The sequence below is a fragment of the Sitophilus oryzae genome, unplaced genomic scaffold, assembly GCF_002938485.1.
Source record: "Sitophilus oryzae breed Bouriz unplaced genomic scaffold, Soryzae_2.0 scaffold_1497_pilon_pilon, whole genome shotgun sequence".
NCBI classification, from domain to species: domain Eukaryota; kingdom Metazoa; phylum Arthropoda; class Insecta; order Coleoptera; family Curculionidae; genus Sitophilus; species Sitophilus oryzae.
This window is the reverse complement of record NW_022146166.1, coordinates 419,465-441,363: the sequence shown is the minus strand read 5'-3', so window position 1 is coordinate 441,363 and position 21,899 is coordinate 419,465. Positions and strand designations below refer to the sequence as shown.

At 31.4% G+C, this 21,899-nt stretch overlaps 1 protein-coding gene and 1 long non-coding RNA gene across 2 annotated transcripts in view; one reads left to right on the top strand and one right to left on the bottom strand.

Annotated features, from left to right (window-relative positions):
* The window catches only part of LOC115877688 (extracellular serine/threonine protein CG31145), a 418,713-nt gene that overhangs the window by 32,156 nt on the left and 364,658 nt on the right, over nt 1-21,899 (bottom strand). The gene's annotated exons all lie outside the window — the stretch shown is intronic.
* Nucleotides 6,196-6,448, top strand: LOC115877683. The gene is made up of 2 exons (XR_004049381.1): nt 6,196-6,256; nt 6,310-6,448. It is a non-coding gene; the product is annotated as an uncharacterized LOC115877683 (long non-coding RNA).

Here is a 21,899-nt window from a genome sequence, read left to right as displayed (position 1 = left end):
GATGTTACATGGTTTGTTTTTTTTTTTACTTACTGATATTTATTACAGAATCTATTCCTCAATACCATAAGCCCCTGTCATGAACCCATGGCCCTCGAGACAACTTAGAGCACGTATTGCTCTGCCTTCCTCAAAATTTTTGAGCCCAAATACAGCTTACTAAATACGCTACTTGTGCTGCCCTGCATTTTAGGCACCTCCCAGGTTCCCCATATAGATGGGGCTAAGCGCATATTTTAATATCAACAGAGGCGCCCATCTTTGAGGGAAACCGCTTGCGCACATACATGTTTAGCACACCTACATGCCATCAAGTCCTCAGCCGTTTTAACCTATACATTAACTTGGGTGGTTAAAGCTCCGGCTAAACTAGTAGACATCTATCACCTATTTTATTTTTATCTGTTCCTTCTAACGTCACAACAATCTTAGACACAACTGTTCTGGACACGACTACTCTTGCCCTCACCTAATACGCGATTTTGTAACGACGTCCATCTTCGGATTTTTAATTTTTCATATCACAGTACTCTACTAGTGTAGCCTCTTTTATTTGATACCATAATTGAGGGGGTTTGTGGAAATTTATGAAATCCGCCATGTTGTACCGGCGGCCATCTTAGATTTACAATGTTATTGGATATACTATATTGGTATTGTCATCTGAACTAAAGGTGTGTACAAAATTTCAGATCAATCTGACAACAGGAAGGGACTTAAATTTCAATTTCTATTTTGACGCAAACAAATAAATAAAACCGTACGGGTCGAGCTAAATAAGAACCGTTTAATTTCTAATGTTTATCTGTGTGTCGTCTCTACTGAGGTAACTACTTGCTCTCGAAGTGCCTTTCTTTACTAAAATAGCTAACTTCGAATCCGTTTTCAAAAACTGTCGTCGCCCGGATTTTGTGTTTTGCATTTAATGAAAAAATAAAAATAAAAAGTATTGTTTCCCTGAGTTGTCGTGGCGCGATGCGTCCACAGATAAACGCCTTTAAAAAGTTTGCAACCTTTAGACAACTTTAAAGAATCAAATGGTTCATCATGTGCTCACACGTATCGGTCCTTGAAGTCGCCTGCGAGGTATGAATAATAATTACAGAATCCCGCTTAATTATGGGCTGGTCACGTATGCAGAATGTTAAGAAAAGCCGCATACCAAAATATCTACTTTACGGTGAGCTTGTAGACGGTAAGAGGAGGCCGGGTGGACAACTCAAAAGGTACAAGGACATTTTCCACGAAAACTTAAAGGGGATTCACATGCAGAATGAGTAGGAAGAAGCAGTGCACAGTAGAACGCAATGGGGAAGAATTGTAAACTCAGTTAACAGCGATAACCAAAAAGTAAAGAGGCAACAAAGCAATGAGATTTTTGAATGTTCGGATTGCGGTAGACAGATAGCATCACGTATCGGGCTTTTCAGTCACAGAAAAGCTCATGGAAGAAAACGCCTTGCGTGACCATCTTCTGATGCATGTCAAATACCCGTCAGCGAGTAATAATGGCAGTATGTATATAGTATGCATTTTTGTATTTAGTAAAAAAATGCCACAAAAATTTGGAGATTTTATTCCAAAGCGGACCTACAAAATATACAGTGAGTTCTAATATTGCGTGGGATACTTCCATGTCCACGGAATAAAGAGACACTCTGTATATTTTTATATTCAAATCGGAATATGTTTTAGTATCTACTTGGAAATTCATAATAATATTACTATCCAAATATTTCTAATTGGGCACAAAAGAAAATAGAGACAATGAAAATCTATTTCAAGTTTATTACGCAAATAAAAACTTAAAGTATAAGTCACTTTATACAGGGTGAGTTTTCTACGATGTTCTTTATGGGTATATCGGAAATTACTGGAGATAGAGAGTCGGTTACATGGGAAAAAATTGCAGTGTTGTAGGGTCATAAATATGCACCTTTCAGATTTTTGAAAAAATTCATAGCTGACTAGATATTTCGAAAAAAAACACAAATTTCAATTGTTTTAACAATTGTCCCTTATTCCATTATAATCTATTTTAGACAAAAAAATTTAAGATATATAAGATAATCACATCCTTAATGAAACTGTCCTCCGTTTTTTTCTAAAGCCTGTCATTTTTGACATATGATACAAACATATGTTTTTTTAAATGGAAACCATAGTTCGCCATGACTTCATAAAAAGGCGCCATTTTTAACCTTTTCAGCGATATAGGCTATAATATGTTTTTTTTTTCGAAAAATTTGTGAATTATAGCCATTTCGTATCATTTTTAAACAATTTCGTTAGCTATGGAAACAAGTTCAATCGTCGACGTGGTTACTCTCAGAAATGTGAAACTCTCATATCCAAACTTTGTAAATTAAAATAAACAAAAATTTTAAATATGAATTTTTTAAATAAAGAAAAGCGTGTAGGATTATTGGTTCAACTTTTTTTGGCCATACATTTTCGAGGATACGTTGACCGGTGAACGCTACTTACGCCTTTTAGAGAACGGTTTTCAAAACATGTTAGAAAAGTTAAATTTAGAGACTCGCACACCAATAGAGTGGTTAGTGGTTCGAACATGACTTTCATTATGACCCCCCTCCCCAATAATAAAAGAAATGTTAAAAATTATTTATATCATAATTACGCAAACTCAGTGATAGGAAGAGGTGGACCAATTGTTCCTCGATCACCTGATCAATTTTTTTATGCGGTATGGTTAACAAGGTTTACAAAAGAACATATGAATTAAGAGAGGTACTCGAAGGGGCGGTACAGGAGAAGTTTAACAAAGTTCGACCTGTAGTTCTGTGAGAAAAGCTAGTAGGTAATTCAGTTTTAAAAAGATGCATTTATGTACTCAAAAAAATGGCGGATTTTTTAAACATTTTCTAATATAACTTAAAGTTTATGTAGTGATATAATTTTTTTAAGTTTTAGTTTGTGCAATGGAAATTGCAAAGAAACGTTTAATACAATATTCTGTCTTTTTATAAGTTATAAATCATAACAGAATAAGAATGCCAACTAAGTAAAATTAGTCAAGAAGGATAATAATTGGCTATCTCAGTAATTTTTCGAAAAAAAAACATATTATAACCTATATCGCTAAAAAGCTTAAAAAATGGCGGTTTTATGAAGTCATGGCCAACTGTGGTTCCTATTTAAAAAAAACATATGTTTCTGTCGAGGCTTGTGTCATATGTCAAAAATTACAGGCTTTAGAAAAAAAGGGAGAACACAATCTCATTACGGATGTAATTATCTACAACTTTTATCTGAAATCTTTTTGTCTAAAATAGATTATAATGGAAGTTGGAACAATTTTTAAAACAGCCGAAATTTGTTTTCTTCGAAATATCTAGTAAGCCATGAACTTTTTGCCATTTTTTAAAAATCTGAAAGGCCGATATTATGACCCTACAAAACAGCAATTCTTTCCCCTTTTAGCCGACTCTCTATTTCCAGTTGTTTCCGATAATTATACCCAAGAAAACATCGTAGAAAACTCACACTGCATATATCCATTTCTACCATGAACAATTCATTCCTTTTATTATTTTAAACACTTAAATAAGCGGTTAGTATGTAAATTAACCCTCTTGTTTTAAAAGAAAACAGTTTTAACTTCAGCTTACTAGTGTCCCAACTTCCTGCTCCACTGTTGATCCATCCGCCTGCAAAGCTCTCCGCAAATCCTTCTCGCTGCAAGAACTAATTCGAATTTTCGCTATTAAAATTGTAAAAGTAATTAAGCTCGAGCAAAGCCCTAATACTGTATTCTCTTTCTTGAAGCGTATTGTACAATTAGTAATTGTTATTAATGTATAACAAGTCACACAAGTAAGAACAATTATATAAGATGAATATATCTGTAAAGTTTACCAGAAGATATTAATCCTTTATTTACAACTCTGTAAATTATTATATATAAATATATATATATAATATAAATATTCCATATATAGGGTGAGTCTTAAATAAATGCAAATATTTTCAGGGATGGTATATTTCGACCCCAGGAACACGTCTATGAGGTTTTTTCGCAAAAAAGATGTTGAAAATCGTGCATTTACTTTTAAATTTCCCTGTATATTTTTCGAAAATTTTTTGGAACTGCCTGTTCACATCAAATTTTCCCACGGTCTTCTCACCAATTTCTTAATCACTGATATGGTTACGGCACTAAAAGGGACGCAACAATGTCACTTTCTAAATGACCTAGGTATATTTCTAATTATTCATCTGAGAAAATGCAATTAACAAGTAAAAATTGTTGAAAAAAGGTGAAAAATCAGAAGAGGTGTGAACAAAATAACCTATATTATAACGTGCAGAAATACTAGTTGTGCCATTATGATGAATTTATCTATTTCAGTATACACAATAATAATAAATAACTCTAGAATATGGAGTGTAGAGGTAAGGAGAAAAAACTCCGTGCATTAAAAAATGGTCAAAAAAAGGGAAGAATTAGGATGGCGCTGCTGTAGCAAGATCCTAAAATGTAAGACATGCGCCGAACATTTTAGAACAGATGATTCAAGATTCAAGACATAAATATTTAACGTGAAGCAAACGCGAAACCGCGGGTTTCAAAAAAATACAATTTTATTTTCATGTTGCATGAAATAAATTACAGATTTTTATTCAGCAGCAATAGACTAGGCCCTTTTTTTTTATTGTTTCTCATAAGTTATTTCGCAAATGTCATTCAAGACGACGAAAAAATATTCTGATCGTTTTAACTTAAAATTAATGGTAATTATAATTAAGAAAAATTTTATTTAAAGTAATAATTGGTGATGGGTTTAAAATAAATATAATGCAGCTTTAAAATAACTTCATACCTACATTTATTTAGTATAAAAGTAAGTCAATATGTGGTTTTATTACCGATTATTCAGAAGCAATAGACTGAGCCTCTTTTTATTGTTTCTCATAAGTTATTTCGTAAATCTCATTCAAGATGAAAAAACTTTAGTTTAAAATTAATGTTAATTATAATTAGGAAAACTTTATTAAAAGTTTAATTGATGATATTGGATTTAAATAAATATAATGCAGGTCAAAAATAACGTAACACATTTTATTTAGTATAAAAATTAAGCCAATATAATATAATTTTATACTGTACAAGTATTTATTTACGTTTTACCATCGTAGTTGCCATTCATTCAGAATAGTGGATTTTAAATGTTCGATAATCGGATGGGTTAACTACCATAATATCAACTACTTCTAGACAAGAATCGTGTGCAGTATTATCTTCTTTTTCACTCCCAGCTATTCCAACATGGCTTGGGACGTGAAATAATATAATTTTATAGCCCTTCCAGATGCTCATGTCTTCCTTGTAGTTCACCCAATAGAATTGTTCTCGCAGCTTCCTCCCAAGTTGGTAGTTGCTATTCATTCAGAATAGTGGATTTTAAATATATTTGGTAGTCGGATGGTTTAACTATCGTAACAATAACTACTTTTAATAATTATTTTTCTCAATTCTTTGCACTATAATTTGCATCCCATGTATTGTAATATTTTCCTTTCAATTTCGTTTCCTATTGTCCCATGGCTTGAGACGTAATGTTATAGCCCTTCCAGATCCTCATGTATATGTCCCTTTTCCTTGTAGTCCACCCAATAGAACCTTTCTCTTAGCTTCCTCTCAAGTTGGTAGTTGCCATTCATTAAGAATAGTGGATTTTGAACATGTTTCGTACTCGGATGGTTTAACTACTGTATTATACACAGAAAGAGTAATGTTATACACATAAATATTAACATTTTGTAGAGCAACAACAGAATAAAAAACCAAAATATGAACACCAGCAACTAAAACAGGAACCCTTAAATGAATATTATACACGTAAGTACAATTTGATCGAATAAAAAACGGCGTCAGCGATGCCTATGAAATGAAGATTGCTGTCATTGTATATGTAAAATGATATGGAGAATGTCATCGAGATGTTCATTTCCAAGCCAACCGGACGCCGTGTTTTTTCGATCATACAGTATTATTATACACATAAATAGTAATATTATACATATAAACATCCCTTGATAAAGATCAACATTTTGTAGAGCAATAACAGCATCAAATAATGGAAATAATGGACCCTATTGCTCAAATCAAAAACAAAATTTCAGCATTACCAGTTTATTGGTTATATCAATAAAAGAAATTGAGTATATGATTCTAGATCCTACAAGCAAGCAGATCTATCATATAATTTTAAATGAAGATTTATCTATTATAGTATGTATAAACACTTTGCATCTTTTATGTTGTAATGAATTAACAAATTGCAGGTAATTTATTCTAATAACGAAAAAAAAAAACTTTGGATCAAAAAATATTTTCTTCTGATGAGGTTTATGAATATTAAAGTCTGTTGAAGTTTGGACATTATGTGTTGGTATACAATTTATTTATGATGTTACAGTAGTTTTGGTTTGGTTTGGTCTGGTGTTCATATTTTGGTTTTTTATTCTGTTGTTGCTCGACAAAATGTTAATATTTATGTGTATAACATTACTCTTTCTGTGTATAATAATACGTATGTGTATAATATTCATTTAATGGTGCCCTTCTTGCTTGTTGCTGTTGTTGCAATTCAGAATTTAAATTAACCTGAGGCAGTAGGTAGAGCTTCATCCTCCAATATTTTCCTATGTAAATACTGAAGTGGACAGTATTTCTGATGACAATTTTATCACAAACTTTAACATCTTGTTCTTTAAAATGAAACTGTGAACCTTATCTGTAGATTTCAAAGCGATATCTACATGCTTTTGACCATCACTGTAATCTAATTCTTGTCTGAAAATCAATACCTAATATTATCCTGATGATTTTGATTTTTGATAGATTATTAAAATACAGCACTTACAGTTAACTATATTTCTTCACAGTACCTACATGGTACCTACAATTTTATGTATTTCCTACTTTTACTTGTTTAAAAAAATGCCAACAATTTGTGCATGTCTGTCAAACTTTAAAATCATTAAAAATAAATTTTATTTAGATTGTAACTTTATAAAAAGGATTGTAAAAATATACTTTGTAACATGTATGTCAATAATCTTACGAAAAATGTTTACTACACTTTTGATTGACTCTAATTTTTACATATAATACAAATAATACAATACTGAATTATATTATGTATTTTACATACCGTAGGCTTTGCCTTTGCTCTTCATTTTTCCATCAGCTATTAAATCAACTTCGCACCACACACACTTTAACCATTGTTAAATAATAAATAAAGCACAAAATATTGATAAACAATAATTATTTTATATTCAAAAACTTTGTCTGAAAAATAAAAACAAAATTTTTTTGGGAAATGTTTGGTTATATTTATTTTTATTCTCTTTTCTCTTATCTATGGTTACTTTTCATTTTTTAGATTCATGCGTTTTTAGCGCCACTGTGGTTATTTGGCAAACCCTTATTCTTCCCATTTTGTGACCACTTTTTCAATAAAAGTCCCGTAAGAGTTGTTTCTCCTTACCTCTACATCCGAAATTTCTACCGACTAATATGCTATCTAACGCTAAAATCTCTTACAAGCAACTACAAACTGGCGCTTGTAGTGGGCCCATTATACTGAATACCTCTAATAACTACACATACCTCTTAATAGACACCTCGCCAGCCGCTAACACCGTACGGGTTTTGTCGTTGGTGCACGACACTCTCACAATATTACGATATTAAAATAACTTCGCAAAACGCTCAGCGGCCGGCTATATTAAAACTTAATGGTTTCTGTCCTTTATTTTCCTTCTTTTTCTCGTACTCTTTCTCTTTACAACATAGTAGGAAATACATAAAATTGTAGTAATTGAAGTAGGAAATACATAAAATTGTAGGTACCATGTAGGTACTGTGAAGAAATATAGTTAACTGTAAGTGCTGTATTTTAATAATCTATCAAAAATCAAAATCATCAGGATAATATTAGGTATTGATTTTCAAACAAGAATTAGATTACAGTGATGGTCGAAAGCATACTCCATACTCTAGAATAAAACACAACCCTTTAACCGGTTTTAAGTTTAATTATAACTTTATGGCTTCGGTACTACCATACACTACTGAATACCTCTAATAACTACACATACCTCTAATAACGAACACACTGTTTTGAGTGTAATAAATTGTTTTTGCTCGATTTTAAGTTTCTTACCTTGTCAGCACAAGTCAATCTCTATTCAATGTTGATTTTTCTGAGAGTTTGCGTCTATTACAATAATGTGGTTGGAATTCAAACTTTCCTACCTACAACTTTCCTTGTGTATTTTTTTCACACGCAATGTATGGCAATTTTTTAAATAAGAAAATAATGAACCGAACAAAATTAAAAACGATTTTTACTCTATTTTAAAATTAAAATAGATATATTATTATCATTTCACTATTTATTATTTTCTGGAAATTTTCTGTTTTCAGGTTTTGCAAAATATTCATTTCGGCTCGATTTTCCTATTTTGGCTCGAAAACACCATCTAGATTAAGAGTCAAAGAATCAACAGACTATTCGGAGTATGAAAACGAATACGAACATTTACATAATCGAAAATATCATGAGACGCATTTTCCTGATTGATTAACGTATTCTTAACATTCTAAACTAAATCCAAACATGTATTATTCAAAAATAATATTCACATAGAAACTCTTGGTGTTAATAACTATTTATTTGATTAAAAATTAGCCAGGAAAATTTGTGATAAAGGGCATTATTTAATAAAATTGGTACTTCTAGTGTAAAGAATATCAAAATCGAGATCCAAACAACTTAAAATTTAATAACCTTTATTGCAGTTTCGATAAAAATCTCAAGACTCTTTTCAAATAAAACCCGTTAAGAAAAGAATTGCTTGCAGTCGACAGGAGGGTGGAGGAGTAAGAGGCAATTACGACAGCGTGTTGTAAAGAGAAAGAGTACGAGAAAAAGAAGGAAAATAAAGGACAGAAACCATTAAGTTTTAATATAGCCGGCCGCTGAGCGTTTTGCGAAGTTATTTTAATATCGTAATATTGTGAGAGTGTCGTGCACCAACGACAAAACCCGTACGGTGTTAGCGGCTGGCAAGGTGTCTATTAAAAATTCGAAATTACGGTAAACGGCTTATAATGGGCCCGCTACAAGCGCCAGTTTGTAATTGCTTGTAAGAGATTTTAGCGCTATATAGCATATTAGTCGGTAGAAATTTCGGATGTTTCATAGTACATTAAGAAATACTGTTGCATATTATGCTAATACATAATTTAACAGATATTTTAAATTTATATATTTGTAGCTAATATAACTAGAACTTGTTTCTAATTATATCATCATTTAAAAATACTTTTTTCGCATATCTGCCTTATTTTTGTTTTTATACGCAATATTTCAAATACTTTCAACTTAGATAATGTTACCAAGCTCTTTTTCTATAGTTTGTGAATGCATTTCTTACCATAATTATGTCTTGATACTTATTGTTAAGACAGTGTATGCTTATTATGTGAGCTTATTCTCCAATCTTAAATGTAATTTGAATTTTAGTCTTTAAGGTTTAGAAAATTATACGATAGACTATTAAATACTAGAAGTTAGTAAAGTTTATAATATAAAATTATAAAACAACTTAAAATTTAATAACTTTTATTGCATTTCCGATAAAAAGCTTTAAACTCTTTTCAAATAAAACCCGTTAAGAAAAGAATTGCTTGCAGACAGGAGGGTAGAGGAGTGAGAGGCCATTACGACAGCGTGTTGTAAAGGGAAAGAGAGAAAAAGAGTAAAATAAAGAACAGAAACCATTAAGTTTTAATACAGCCGGCCGCTGAGCGTTTTGCAAAGTTATTTTAATATCGTAATATTGTGAGAGTGTCGTGCACCAACGACAAAAGCGGTACGATGTTAGCGGCTGGCAAGGCGTCTATTAAAAATTCTAAATTAACGGTAAACGGCTTATAATGGGCCCGCTACAAGCGCCAGTTTGTAATTGCTTGTTAGAGATTTTAGAGCTAGATAGCATATTAGTCGGAAGAAATTTCGAATGTTTCAAAATACATTGCAAAATGCTGTGGCTTATTACAGCTATTTTAAATTTGTATTTTTGTACCTAATAGAATTAAAACTAGTTTCTAATTATATCATCGTTCAAAAATACTTTTTTCGTGAACCAGCCTTATTTTTGTCTTTGTACACAATATTTCAAATACTTTCAACTTGGATAATAATGTTACCAAGCTCTTTTTTCTATAGTTAGTGAATGCATTTCTTACCATAATTATGTCTTGATACTTATTCTTAGGACAGTATATGCCAACTTTTCATCTAATCTTAAATGTAACTCAGAGTTTTACTCTTTAAGATTTAACAAAAATATATGATAGACTTCATTAAACACTAGAAGGTAGTAAAGTTTATAATATGAAATTTATTAAGAAATGCAGATTTTGTATTGAGGATAATAAACCAACAGCACGTGTAGTCTGTTTGCTATTTTGCCCAAGAGATATCTAGAATCTAAGCATTTACAGGCTATTCGGAGTATGAAAACAGATACGAACATTTACATAATCGAAAATATTATGAGACGCATTTTCTTAATTTTTTATATCTTAACCTTCTGAACTAAATCCAAATAAGTATTACTCAAAAATAATATCCACATAGAAACAACAAAAAAATGGATGTATAGCTGTTTATTTGATTGCAAATTAGCCAAGAAAATTTGTGATAAATGGCATTATTTAATAAAATTGGCACTCCTAGCCTAAGGCAATATCAGAATTGAGATCCAAACAACTTAAAATTTAATAACTTTTATTGCATTTCTGATAAAAACTTCTAAATTATTTTCAAATAAAACCCGTTAAGAAAAGAATTGCTTGCAGTCGACAGGGGGGTAGAGGGGTAAGAAGCAATGACGACAGCGTGTTGTAAAGGGAAATAGTAAGAGAAAAAGAAGGAAATAAAGGACAGAAACAATTCAGTTTTAATATAGCCGGCCGCCGAGCGTTTTGCGAAGTTATTTTAATATCGTCATATTGTGAGAGTGTTGTGCACCAACGACAAAAGCGGTACGGTGTTAGCGGCTGGCGAGGCGTCTATTAAAAATTCGAAATTACGGTAAACGGCTTATAATGGTCCCGCTACAAGCACCAGTTTGTAATTGCTTGTAAGAGATTTTAGCGCTAGATAGCATATTAGTCGCAAGAAATTTCGGATGTTTCATAATACATTGAGAAATATTGTTGTTTATTATGCTAATACATAATTACCATAATTTATTTCTTAACATAATTATTTTATTTATTTGATTACAAATTAGCCAAGAAAATTTGTAATAAAGAGCATAATTTAATAAAATTGTTGCTACTAGCGTAACGTAATATCACAATCGACGTCCAAACAACTTCAAATTTAATAATTTTTATTGCAGTTTCGATAAAAATCTCAAGACTCTTTTCAAATAAAACCCGTTAAGAAAAGAATAGCTTGCAGTCGACAGGAGGGTGGAGGAGAAAGAGGCAATTACGACAGCGTCTTATATTGTAAAGGGAAAGAGTAAGAGAAAAAGAAGAAAATAAAGGTCCGAAACCATTAAGTTTTAATATAGCTGGCCGCGGAGCGTTTTGCAAAGTTATTTTAATATCGTAATATTGTGAGAATGTCGTGCACCAACGACAAAAGCGGTACGATGTTAGCGGCTGGCGAGGCGTCTATTAAAAATTCGAAATTACGGTAAACGGCTTATAATGGGCCCACTACAAGCGCCAGTTTTTAATTGCTTGTAAGAGATTTTAGCGCTAGATAGCATATTAGTCGGAAGAAATTTCGGATGTTTTATAGTACATTGAGGAATACTGTTGCTTATTATGCTAAAAACATAATTTAAATGCTTATTTTAAATTTATATATTTGTACCTAATATAACTAGAACTAGTTTCTAACTCTATCATCATTTAAAGATAATTTTTTCGCAGACCTGTCTTATTTTTGTCTTTGTACACAATATTTCAAATACTTTCAACTTGGATAATGTTACCAAGCTTTTTTTCTATAGTTTGTGAATGTTTTTCTTACCATAATTATGTCTTGATACTCATTCTTAGGACAGTGTATGCTAGCTTTTCATCCAATCTTAAATGTAACTTAGAATGTTACTCTTTAAGACCTCATTAAACACTAGAAGGTAGTAAAGTTTATAATATGAAATTTATTAAGAAATGCAGATTTTGTATTGAAGATAATAAACCAACAGCACGTGTAGTCTGTTTGCCATTTTGCCTGAGAGAGCATTTTATTAATTTTTCATATTCTTAATCTTCTGAACTAAATCCAAATAATATTACTCAAAAATAATATTTACGTAGAAACTCTTGGTGTTACAACTGCAAAAAATGGATGTATAACTATTTATTTGATTACAAATTAGCCAAGAAAATTTGTGATAAATGCATTATTTAACAAAATTGGTACTTCTAGCGTAACGCAATATCAAACTCGAGATTCAAACAACTTAAAATTTAATAACTTTTATTGCATTTGCGACAAAATGTTCAAGACTCTTTTTAAATAAAATCTGTTAAGAAAAGAATTGCTTGCAGTCGACAGCAGGGTGGAGGAGTAAGAGGCAATTACGACAGCATGTTGAAAAGGGAAATAGTAAGAGAAAAAGAGGAAAATAAAGGATAGAAACCATTAAGTTTTAATATAGCCGGCCGAGGAGCGTTTTGCGAAGTTATTTTAATATCGTAATATTGTGGTTTGGTGAAAGTTGAGTGTCGTGCACCAATGACAAAACCGGTACGGTGTTAGCGGCTGGCGAGGCGTCTATTAAAATTTCGAAATTACGGTAAACGGCTTATAATGGGTCCGCTACAAGTGCCAGTTTGTAATTGCTTGTAAGAGATTTTAGCGCTAGATAGCATATTAGTCGGAAGAAATTTCGGATGTTTCATAGAACATTAAGAAATACTGCTGCATATTATGCTAATACATAATTTAATAGATATTTTAAATTTATATATTTGTAACTAATATAACTAGAATTTGTTTCTAATTATATCATCATTCAAAAATACCTTTTTCGCAGATCTGTCTTATTTTTGTTTTTATACACCATATTTCAAATACTTTCAACTTAATAATAATGTTAACTTAAGATAATAATGTTACTAAGCTCTTTTTTCTATAGTTTGTGAATGCATTTCTTACCATAATTCTGTCTTGATATTTATTCTTAGGACAGTGTATGGTAGCTTTTCATCCAATCTTAAATTTAACTTAGAGTGTTACTCTATAAGGTTTAAAAAAATGATATGGTATCCTTCATTAAACACTAGAAGGTAGTAAAGTTAATAATATGAAAGTTATAAAGAAATGCAGATTTTGTATTGAGGATAATAAACCAACAACACGTCTAGTCCGTTTACTATTTTGGTTGATAGATATCTAGAATCTTAGAATTTACGTAAGAAAACGGATACGAACATTTTCATAACCGAAAATATTATGAGACGCATTTTCTTAATTTTTCATATCCTTAATCTTCTGAACTAAATCCAAATGAGTATTACTCAAAAATAATATTTACGTAGAATCTTTTGGTGTTACAACAAAAAAATGGATGCATAACTATTTATTTGATTAAAAATTAGCCAAGAAAATTTGTGATAAAGGGCATTATTTAATAAAATTGGTACTTCTAGTGTAACGCAATATCAGAATTGAGATCCAAACAACTTAAAATTTAATAACTTTTATTCCTTTTCCTATAGAACTGTCAAGACTCTTTTCAAATAAAACCCGTTAAGAAAAGAACACCTTGCAGTCGACAGGAGGCTAGAGGGGTAAGAGGCAATTGCGACAGCGTGTTGTAAAGGGAAATAGTAAGAGAAAAAGAAGGAAAATAAAGGACAGAAACCATTAAGTTCTAATATAGCCGGCGGCGGAGCGTTTTGCGAAGTTATTTTAATATCGTAATATTCTGAGAGTGTCGTGCACCAACGACAAAAGCGGTACAGTGTTAGCGGTTGGCGAGGCGTCTATTAAAAATTCGAAATTACGGTAAACGGCTTATAATGGGCCCGTTAAAAGCGCCAGTTTGTAATTGCTTGTAAGAGATTTTAACGCTAGATAGCATATTATTCGGAAAAAATTTCGGATGTTTCATTGTACATTGAAAAATACTGTTGCTTATTATAGCATAATAGCAGCAGTTAAATCCTTTATAAAACCCGCTTACATCACGTGTATTTCTTTATCTTGGAAGACTTGTTATTCTTAATAAAATTTTGAGACCGTACATTTCAATATAGACTGACTTCTCGAGAATACATTTATTTACAGTAATGTGCCTATTTATTTCACATTTGCTACGCTATAGCGCCTACACATCCCACTCTGTCCCTTGATATTCAAAATATTAAAATATATTACAGCCAAACCGTTGAAAATTGAAATTTTTCCTTGATGCAGATTCAGTAGTATGTTTGTAGAATTTTCATAATGGTACATACTTTGATATAATTCTAGACTCTGCAATGCTTTATTTAAAGATATTGAAACTACACAATTAAATAAATAGACTTTTATTTATGATAGTCATAGAGAAGTCAATAAAAGTTAGCGTACACGTTACATAAGAATAAAATATGTTTAAAATCTTTGGTTTTTGACCCAATAGAATATATTAACAACACTCTGTACATTACATTTCAAAATTAGTTTTTGTGCTCAGTTTAAAGGTAAAGAAATAAACATTTTGAAATTTTATTGTTTCCTTAAACTTATACAGGGGTACTAAAAAAATTGCTGATCTGTTTTAAATTATTATTTTACATAAACTTTGTTATCTCAAATACAATACCCTGTATTTTTTCAAATAAATAGGAGCAGGGTTTCCTGTACCTATCTAGCTCAGATTTTGTAGAAAAAGCAATTCTTTTTTTATGTAATTATTTTTAAAATCGACTTTAGTTTATGGACATTATTATTTAGATTTATAACGGTTTACTTAAATTTACCTGCAGTAGTTTAATAAGTGAGTATTCATTATTTTATCAAGAAAAATGGCAGTATCAAGAAGAAAACTGCTTCTTGGCCTCAAGGGCTTATGCTCAAAGATAAGCGCTCATTTGAAAAACTATTTCTCCTATTTATCAGAGCTGGTAGTGTGGTTTATAAAAAACCTATTAGGCAGAAACCTGTCGTTGGAAGTGAAGAAAACGAATTTGCAGTAATTGGCTCTTTTATAGAAAATCCATATATCTACAAGTCATCGTAAAATAAATAAAAAAACTACTTTTTCGTTTTTCTTGATAGAATAGTGAATACATATTTAATAAATATTATTTATTATAAACTATTGTAGGTAAATTAAATAAAAGTATACTATCAATAAAATAAATTCTATTTTGAAAATAGCTACTGTCACTAGAAACTTGCCATGATATCAGCCCTCATGGTTGGCATTTTATTGAAAAATTGTTCTTTATTCAAAATCTGAGCTTGATAGGTATAGGAAACCCTAATATACTTTGAAAGAGTATTTGAATCTGCTTCAATTTATTCTAAAAATACAAGGTTTTGCATTTGAAATAACAAGTTTTTATGTAAGATAAATATTTAAAATATACCAGCAATTTTTGTATACCCCTGTATACATTAAACGAGGCAATCAAATTTTTCAGTAAAGTTTATACCTCTGGCTTAAAAGTCAGCACAAGAATTAATTGTAAAAAGCAATGTACAGGGTGTTGACAATTTTTTTATAGCATGCATATTTAAATATCTTAAATATCTCAAAATCCAAAGCTTGTAGGCTTTAATTATTTTTAACCGTTATAATAAATCCCACACAACCTCGTTAAAACCATACAAAACATATATGAAGCGCACCAAATTCAAGCAAAAATTAACGGGGTCCTGACCGAACCAATAAATGTAGGCCGAGATATCCTACAAGGTGACTTTTTGAGCCCTCTTCTTTTCAACATCATTATGGACGAAATAATAGGAAATGTACGTTTACTGAAGGGATACAGTATGGGCGACCAGGAAATTACTATTCTGTGCTATGCAAACGACGCCGTATTGGTAGCTGAAAATGAGGACGATCTACAGCGCTTATTACATCGATTTAATTGCACTCCCAAATCACGTAATATGATAACATCGACCCAGAAAACTAAATGTATGATGACATAAAAAGTACCACTAAGATGCAAACTGAAAGTCGAGGGCAATATTATCCAACAAGAGATGAAGTTTAAGTATCTAGGCATAGGAATCTCAGGATATGGTGATGTAGAAGCGGAGGTGCGAGAACGGACAACGGAGGCAACCAGAATAGCAGGATGCCTGAATAACACAATATGGCGAAATAAAAACATTGAGGTGGAAACTAAAGTGAGAATTTACAAGGCAACGGTACGACCAATAATGACATACACTGCAGAAACTCGACCTGATACAGCGAAAACTAAACAACTACTAGAGACAACCGAAATGAGAGTACTACGCAGAATAGCTGGAAAGACGCTTCTGTAGAGGGAGAGAAATGAAAGCATAAGAAGAGCGTGCAAGGTAGAAAATGTAAATGAGTGGGTACTCAGCAGAACGGAAGAATGGAAGGTCGCAGAAGCTTAGGACGTCCACGAAAACGATGGAGCGACAACTTGTCAGTCTGACCGGTAGAGACGACGAAACCAAACAGGCGATTCGCCTAGTATGAAGAAGGAAGAAGATAATAAATGCCTAATTTTGAGTCCAAGGATCTAAATATGAAATAAAATACCGGGTGTTTAAAAACTATTAAGGCTCTTTCATGGCTATTTTACTCTTTTATGTAATTTTTATATTATATTAAATATTAGAAAGAAAATGGCAATCATACGTTATTAAGTTGTAAAAACCACAAGTATTTTTTACGTTAACAAAATTTGAAGAAAGAAACTTTATTTTATTAACAGAATAGCAAATTCCAGGGAAAACAATATGATTTTATAATACATAAATTATTTATTTTTATAGTCAAATATCATTGTTCTTTAGACAATTCAAGGCTTGGTACCCTTATTGATTTTGTTAATAATATTGTTGGAGTAATATATCAAGAATTATGCCTGGATATGCCAGCTACATAACTTTGTTTCGACCGATACTACTAATTCAATCGGAGTATAAATCAGTGCCAATTAATATAGAGAGAACTTCGATTATTCCTGACTTTCTGGTGATTTATGTAAACTAATGTTTAGTAGTTTGAATTTTAAATGAAATATTTAGGTCTAATATATATCAAGAAACTTAATAGACCTAAGAAGTATTACAAGCAAGATGATAAAAGTAGTCAACGATTGAAATAGTTGGCTATTCTAATTTTAAAAGATGTTTAATTATTGCAAATTATGATTATTTTATTTAATTTTGTCATAGTATGTCTATTTAATTTTTTGATTATGTAACGAACACTTTGTTTACTCACTTGTCTCGTCGAACTGCTTGAATCCATTTTTGCTTTTGATCAAATCGGTGTGAGAAACTATGAAGCTATAAAATGTTATTTCGGGAGAGTTGAATATCCGCGAAAGTTGAGTTATTGAATGTTATTGCTCCCAACCAGGCCCTAATTAAGCTCTCTAGTATGAAGAAGGCAGAAGATAATAAATGCCTTATTTTGAGTCCAAGGATCTAAATATGAAATAATATACCGGGTGTTCCATAAGATAAAATATAACTTTGATATGGATCTTAGTTCTGACATACCTGTACCTTTCAAAATAATTTTAAATTGTGCACACATTGTCTTCCCACATATACCCATAAAATATTTTTTCATTTTCGTATAATCAATCGAGACGAATGAGGTGCGCCACCCTGTATACTTTTCTTATAAATAACTGAAAATACCCTAATTAATTTATGAAATTCATTAAATTCATCTTGAGTTCAAATGCGTTGGACAAACCTTCTAGTAAACACCGTAGGAAGAAAGTAAGCTTTCCTTTTGAATATCTTAATTAGACTGAATTTTGCATAAGGATATTGTGTTAAATATACACGCAATCTCGCGAGTGCCTTTGAATTGCGTCTGGAGCAACGTATGTAAACAAATTACAATTCTCCAAAGTACACGAGTAAACAAAGTAATCTACGTTACTTATTTCTAGATTTAATTTCGAAAATTTCAATTTCATTTGCGAGACTTCTTTTATTCACTGGAAAATATAGACGGCAATTGCGATATTTATGCTAATTATATAATTATAATAAACAGTCTTGAACAAATGTACGCTAATAAATCGAAAAATAAATTAGGAGTTGTTATTTTATTTGTTTGGGAGTCTCGTTTCAAAGCCATTTTTATTTATTTCCTTGAAGGAAATTAAATTGCAAATTGAAAAATTTTCTTGAACTCTAATTAGGTTTACTTGTTGTTTATACATTTTTATAAAGTAAAAAATGTACGGAAATACAAAATACAAGGTTATTCACCGCATATGACACGGAGTATTGTAGCTAAACGATTAGATATTTACAAATTGTAAACCCAAAACTTACAATTTGTAAAAATCTAATCGTTTAGCTACAATATTCCGTGTCGTATGTGGTAAACAACCCTGTATATGATAAAAAAAACTGTTTTGTTAAACTCTTAATTGTCTATAGTATGATTGATATAACTACAACATGTCGGATAGCTTAAACTATTTAGTTTTTCTATAAATCTGACCTCAGCGCTCTATACGGCAGAAATCAAAAATCTTGACTATGTGTTTCAACCCGTCCCAGCTATAGTTCATGTTGATCGCATTAAAATTATATTGAAATCGTGGCTTTGTCATAATATTTAATTATTTTAGTTTTTTGCTAGTGCAGTTATTGAAACTTTAAAACTCATGTACGAAGTTTGTGTAATGTAACGCTGTTTCAGGTAGTAAAAATTAAGTGACAGAATCCGAACTAGGCGTCGCGTCGTGCTGTGTTGTCACAATTTCAAATGTTAATAAAATCGCCGAAAAAATGTTAACGCGTAAAGGAGAGCCTAATTAGGGCCTGGTTGAGAGCAATAACATTCAATAACTCAACTTTCGCGGATATTCAACTCTCCCGAAATAACATTTTATAGCTTCATAGTTTCTCACACCGATTTGATCAAAAGCAAAAATGGATTCAAGTAGTTCGACGAGACAAGTGAGTAAACAAAGTGCCCGTTACATAATCAAAAAATTAAATAGACATATACTATGACAAATTTAAATAAAATAATCATAATTTGCAATAATTAAACATCTTCTAAAATTAGAATAGCCAACTATTTCAATCGTTGACTACTTTTATCATCTTGCTTGTAATACTTCTTAGGTCTATTAAGTTTCTTGATATATACACAACCAAACTTATATGGAATCACTCTTTATTTCTGACTAAATTTCTTGCAAGGATAAAAATTGGTATACAACTTTAAGATAAGGCTTTTTGTTGTAAATAAACATGATAATAAAGAGTAAACGACTACTGCGATTTATTTTCTTTTGAATTTTGTGTTCAGTAGTAAAAATCACGATTGTCCGGTAATTTTCATTCAATCCAAAAAAATTAAAAAATGCCTCATGTTGGATTAATAAATGTACAGAGGGTAAGAATTATTGCTCTCACCGAACAAGGAATGCTCCAGAGAGACGTAGCAGAGATAGTAGGCGTTACCCAGGGTGTTGTATCGAAAACATATGCAAGATACTTGGAATTAGGAACACACAAGGATAGGCCCATACAAATTCGCCAAAGAGTCACAACTGAACAACAAGACCGCCTTGTGTGCTAAATTGCTAGAATAAATCCCAATGTTTCTCATCCAGAGCTACAAAGACAACTTCTGGCAGCTACTAAGTGTGAACATTTCAGTTGAAACCATAAGAAACAGTCTTCGTGCACGAGGGTTTTACAGTAGGAAAGAGTTACGGATCCTACAGTTATCTCGGCAAAGTAAAATTGACCGGCCAAATTGATGCCTTCAACATCAAAACTGGACAACTGAGAATTGGCAAAATGTTCTTTTTTCGGATGAGAGCAGAATTGGCCTAAGATCAGATAACCATCGAATTCGGGTTCTTAGAGCTCCAGGAAGACGAGCGAGACTTCAGGCTGCCAAATCTGTACCGAGATATAAAAGAGGAACTGTAATTTTCTGGGGAGGTATTATACTAGGAGCAAAAACTCCATTGTTACTACTTCAACAAATTTCAACGGGTCGGAGATATGTTGATTTGGTGCTAGAACCAATCGTTAGTCTGTGGAGAGCTGCAATTGGGGATAATTTTAATTTCATGCGCGATAGTGCACCTCCCCATACCAGCAGAGTGACTAGAGAACGTATTGAAACGGAAGGTGTTATAGTTTTGGACTGGCCTGCCTATTTACCAGATCTAAATCCTATCGAACACTTGTGGGACTAGCTCAAAAGAAGGGTTAGAGCTCGTCGAAACAATCCAGGAAATATCGCACAGCTTATTGATGCAGCATTAGCATAATGGGAAAACATACCCCAAGACAACGTGGATAATTTAACAAGAAGCATGCCAGCGCGGATAGAAGCTTGCATAAGGGCTAGAGGTGGCAACAAAGAATATTAAAATTACCAATTTTCTTTTTGTATAAGCTTTTTGGCCATTAAAAATTTAAATCTTAATTTCGTTTCAGAAACCAAAAAAATACCATTTTGTTTATTTCGGGAACTGATTATTTTTTTTTATTGCTATATGGATTATTTTTCATTAAAGGTCATTGGTAAGGACTGAGTTTTATTCATAAACAGAAAATTCTCATACATCTCAAAAATTATGGGAAATAATAGCTGATTCCATATAAGTTTGGTTGTGTGTATATTAGATCTAAATATTTCATTTAAAATTCAAATTACTAAATATTAGTTTACATAAATCACCAGAAAGTCAGGAATTGTCCAAGTTCTCTCTATATTAATTGGCACTGATTTATACTCCGATTGAATTAGTAGTATCGGTCGAAACAAAGTTATGTAGCTGGCATATCCAGGCATAATTCTTGTTATATTACTCCAACAATATTATTAACAAAATCAATAAGGGTACTAGGCCTTGAATTGTCTACAGAACAATAATATTTGACTAAAAGAAATAATTTATGTATTAAAAAATCATATTGTCTTCCCTGGAATTTGCTATTCTATTAATCAAATAAAGTTTCTTTCTTCAAATTTTGTTAAAGTAAAAAATACTTGTGGTGTTCACAACTTAATAACATGTGATTCTCATTTTCTTTCTAATATTTAATATAATATAAAAATCACATAAAAGAGTGAAATAGCCATGAAAGAGCTTTAATAGTTTTAATTACTCTTCATTGGAAAATTTATCGGTAGTATTAATAGATAATAACCACAGATAATAAACACAGTAACCAGTATATGAATAGTAAATATGTTTAATATCTTTCATAGAATAATGATCATAACTAGTCCATTAATAACAATAATTTAATAATAAAAGAGATTTTGAATGATATTTATGCAATAAATAAAACTAACATTTCCATTTAGAAAAAAAGACAAGTAAAAAAATATAATTTTCTTTATTAGAAAAAAGAATATTATAAAATGTCAAATTTACAAAGTGAATCTTAATTAATTGCAAATGTTTCCAGAGCGGGTAGATCTGGAGAAAAGAAACATATTTTCTCTTTGCCGTTTTTCAAGTTCAAAATAACCAAGTTATTTTTCTTCGAAAATAAAAAAAATACTTAAATTTTGAGAATCACTGGATCTTTTCTGAGTTTTCTTTCTTCTAAACTTAATCTACTACCTACGTTCTCATATTATCAAGAAATTATGTTTTATAACTAAAA